Source organism: Vitis riparia, chromosome 3, assembly GCF_004353265.1.
Source record: "Vitis riparia cultivar Riparia Gloire de Montpellier isolate 1030 chromosome 3, EGFV_Vit.rip_1.0, whole genome shotgun sequence".
Classification (NCBI taxonomy): Eukaryota; Viridiplantae; Streptophyta; class Magnoliopsida; order Vitales; family Vitaceae; genus Vitis; species Vitis riparia.
Window position 1 is genome coordinate 15554980 of NC_048433.1, and position 4769 is coordinate 15559748.

Here is a 4769-nt window from a genome sequence, read left to right on the forward strand (position 1 = left end):
AAACAAAATGTGTTTTTCTATTATTTTATTTTAAAAATAAAATATTAATTTTAAATATACCTTTTTTCAGCTACAAAAGAGAATAAGAGACCATACAAATCATATTTTAATTTTCTCATAAGAGAACATTATTTTAGTAATTTATTAGTACCACATTGGATTTGCTTTTGGTCATTGCACTAAGAAATGCATGGAGTAGCCCACAAATGAAAGCTATCATAAAGGTAATACTGCCTTTGTTGACCTTACATATATAATATTTTTTATAAGCCTTCCTTGTTTTAGAGAAAGAATTTAGTATGTTTGAAGGAAATGGGGAAGAATAAAGAGCAATAAAAGGAATAAATTAAAGGAGGTAAAGGTTCTCTTTATATTTTATGAGTGTTTATGCCTAGGATGATTGCCTCTTTCTTAAATAATGAATCTTCCTTATAATTTTCTTATATGTACATGTTCACTTGTAGATTTTAAATAGAATCAAATAGAAAAATAGATTGTACCTAAATATGGAAAGAAAGAAAAAAATAGTACATAAGAGAACTATAAAAACCAACTTTGAAATAAAGTTATAAAAACTTATATGGTATTTGACATTACTCCACATGACTTGAACCCATGACATTTGGATCTGATACCAATTGTTAAATCAAGTTTTAACTATTTTTATCTAAAAATTAATTGATGTTTAGTGAAGATAAGTAAAACCTTTTATAATATTTGACATCATACCATAGGGACCTATTCTAAGAACTATCATTTGAGTGATCCATTCCAAGGATTAAGAGTGATGTTATTACACCATAACAAGATCACTTTAAGGCTGCACCATTCTTAGTTCTTTTTATTTACTTATTTAATTTTTCAAATTTCAACATTCAAATAAATCTCAACACTCTACAAATTAGTTTACATAAAAAAAATAAAAAAAAAATAATAAAAAAAAAAACCTCTTTTTACTATGTTTATATCATTATTTTTAATATAAAATTTAATTCAATTATTTATTTTAAAATCTTACTTTATTGGATTAGTAGTAATTATATAAATATGGAGTTTAATTTTTTACATTGCTTTTCTCATAAATGAAAATTCATTATTTCAGAAATCTACAACGTTACATCTTCAACCAACAAGACACCTTTCATGTCATATTAATATTCAAAATTGCTCATTACTTGTAGTATTTTAATATATTTTTGGAGCATTGTTGAGTATTCTCATTTCATAGTCGATCATTTTATATCTATTTCAACATGTCTAACCATTTTCATGTTTTTCCTTATTTTGGGCATATTTACATGTTTAATTTCCTTTTTAGAGTGTGCAAAAATGTTCAGGAAGATGCCTTAAGCATTAGGAAGAATTTGAGCATGAAGATGAGCTCAAAATAAGACCCTAACAGAATTTGAGAGCCACATCAAGTGCTGAAAATTCTAAGTTCGGAGAAATTTGACCATTCTTTATTTCCTACATGTGTAGGTTAAATCATGAAGTCGCTTAGTTTTTCTATCTCTTGATCTAGGTTGCTACATCCTTATTATGTAATTCTTGGGTTTAAGTTTGGACTTAGTGACCGGTGTATTCTATTCTCGTAACCTTATTTTAAATTATAAAATGCTTATGATCCAATTTGGGTTTCGGCACTCGTAAATAAGTTCATTTCATATTACAAAGCACAATTTTTAAGAACAATTTTAGAAAAGTTTTTTTTTTGAGTTTTTGAAATGTCCTCAACCTATTTTATGTGTGTGTACATGCCTTTTTCAATTGTTATTTAATTGAATTTCAAAAATAAAATTTTAAGATAAAAATAATGATTATGGAATAAAAATTATTAAAAAATAAATTAAGATAGCAGTTGCAACTTGAAAAAAATTAAAAATAAAAACTATTTGAATATTTAATAGATTTTGAGAAAGATTTTATTTATTTTTTTAAAATTTTCTTGAAATTTAATGTGTTAATTATGGGGAATACTTAAAGGATAAATATTAATATATTAAATAGTTGCAATGTTTATGTGACATCTATCATCCAAATTTATAAAATTTCATTATTTGAGCCCAAATATGTATTTTTTATGACCTTAGGTTTATTTGTTGTTAATAAAGATTGTACCTTTTAAAATTATGCTTTAGAGATGGATGAGAGTGAAAATTGCTCTAAAGGGATTAAACTTTACATAAATAGTGTTAAAAACTAAAAGAAGTTATGAAATTATAAGGCTAATGTATCATCCATAAATACCCAAAATACCTTTAAGGGTCTTTCTTAAATATGGACAATTAAGTAGTCATAATAATTAATACATTAAATAATAATTTTTTTTTTTTCAAAAATCTATTTAGTATTCATATATTGTTTATTTATTTTTTTAAGTTGCAACATTGTCTTAATTTATTTTTTATTAGTTTAATATTTGATTATTACTATTATTGTTTTTATTTTATAATTTTTTATTTTTGAAATTTAACTAAATAACAACTATATAAGACATCTTTATATTAACTTATTTTCATTAATTTAACATTCTATTATCATTAGTTTTATTTTGAAATTTAATTAAATAACACAATGTTTATCTTAATTTAATTTTCATTAATCTAACATTCCATTATTAGTATTTGTTATTATAAAATTTTGCATTTTTTTTTAAATTTAATTAAATAACAATTTTATAACACATGTTTATCTTAATTTGTTTTCATTAATTTAACATTCAATTATCATTAGTTTTTATTTTGAAATTTTGAACTTTTTTGAAATTTAATTAAATAACAACTCCATACGACATGTTTATCTTAATTTATTTTCATTAATTTAATGTTCCATTATTATTATTTTTTATTTTGAAAATTGATTTTTTAAAAAATTTAATTCAATTACAACTCTATAAAACATGTACAAATTTGTAAATTATGAATTTATGTATATATATATTTCTCCATTTTCTTTGTTTTGTTTTCCATATCAAATTACTAAAAAATGACTGGCTGCCTCAAGTTGCTTAGTGTACAACCATCATAATTAATTCTCCTCTCTTCTGAATATGCTTCAGACAAGTATCAACCTTGTTTCTATGGTGAATAATCGTATCCAAAATATGGATGTGCCAACAAAGCTTGGAAATGCTGTACTTGCATTACTTCGGAATTTGGGCATGAAACAAATATAGAGCTTGATTTAGATCTTAATTTTATAGATAGTAATTTTCTCTATGGAGATTGATCTCGAACTGCCTTCAGGCCAAGAGGACAAGTTCAACACTGGATCAAAGATGAATCATGATATTGTTGATGTCCCTGATGGAATTCATGTTGGTGAAGATGTCTACAATAGGTGACATGCATTGCTTATTCTTCAAATATCCGGTGTATCCAACGTCCCATCTCACTATATATTGAAGCGTTGGACAACAGACCCAAAGATGGGGCAAACTATATATGAAGTATCAAATGGGCTTCATTGTAGGGTGCAACGTTTCAATGATCTATGTAAACGGGCCATTAAATTGAGTGAAGAAGGGAAACCTTTGAAATTGCAACAAGGCATGTAGTTCTGATAGTGGCTCTCCAAGATATCTTAGTTGTGATATGAACAGAAGTGGTTTTGACAAGTTGGTTCCATTTATTTTCCATGTTTGGTTCAAGTGTAGGGAAGAGGGGCGGGCTCATCTCAGCTAGGGTTTGCTTTGCCAATCCGGTGTTAGTAACCGATATAAAACTGTGCTATAAGAAGATTTCTGATTGTGTGTTCTTCAATTTGTGTCTGTTTCTGCCCTTGAATTGAATTGCTTTTAATCTTGATTGGTTATCTCATTATCTGTGGAAGAGAAGAGGTGGTGCATCCCTTTATATCGTCTCTGACATCATGAACCTAAAGAACATATATGGAAATGAAAGATGCTAATATCTTCTCTGTTTGTAGTTATTCCTGCTGTATAGTGTTCGAACTCTCCTTTAAAACGAAGTAATTTAGTTTATGCACTCCATTGAAGGGGGGACAAGATGCTAGTTGTGAAATTATTTTTATATGCTTATTCAAATTAATTCACTTATTTATGTTTTTTTATATAAAGATTTAATAATTTGAAAATATATAAATTTTTAATTAATTTTGTTTGTTTAATTTTCAAATATTTTTCATGGCAAACCAAATATAAGAGAATAATATTTTTAAACCACATTTGAAAATAAAAATAGCAAACAAAGCAAAAATATTACTTAAAAATAGGCCTTACAATTATTGTAAGTCTCCGAATAAAATAAGAGTTAGTTATTTTGCTATGAGGTATACAAGTATGGTCCTTATTAGGTGAGTTCCCTTAGTTCATCATATTGTTGAATAGAAGTTTTAGTGGTTTTTTTTTTCTTTTAATTCAAACCTTGTTCGAATTGACTTCTGTTTACCTGAATAAGAACTTTTATGTATGTTTGAATAATTGTAATCAAGTCATTGTAGTCATTGCCACATTCACTCTTGAATCTTCACTTTGTTGTCAAGCGATAAAATAAAATGTTGTTCCCAATACCATCTGTCTTCAAATATATACACCGCATTGAAACTTCAGCCTGCTGCAAGTTTGAAGCATAGAAGGGGACCATCCACAAAAGTAATCACTCGTTCTAGTTATAAACGACTTTCATAAACTTTTTTCTTTCTTTTATTATTTTTCTCTTCAATTCTTTTGCATCGTTTATTTGGTAAAAATAGTTGTCCATACACAAAATCATAGCATAAACCGTTTCTCATTCTAGGAATGGTGATTC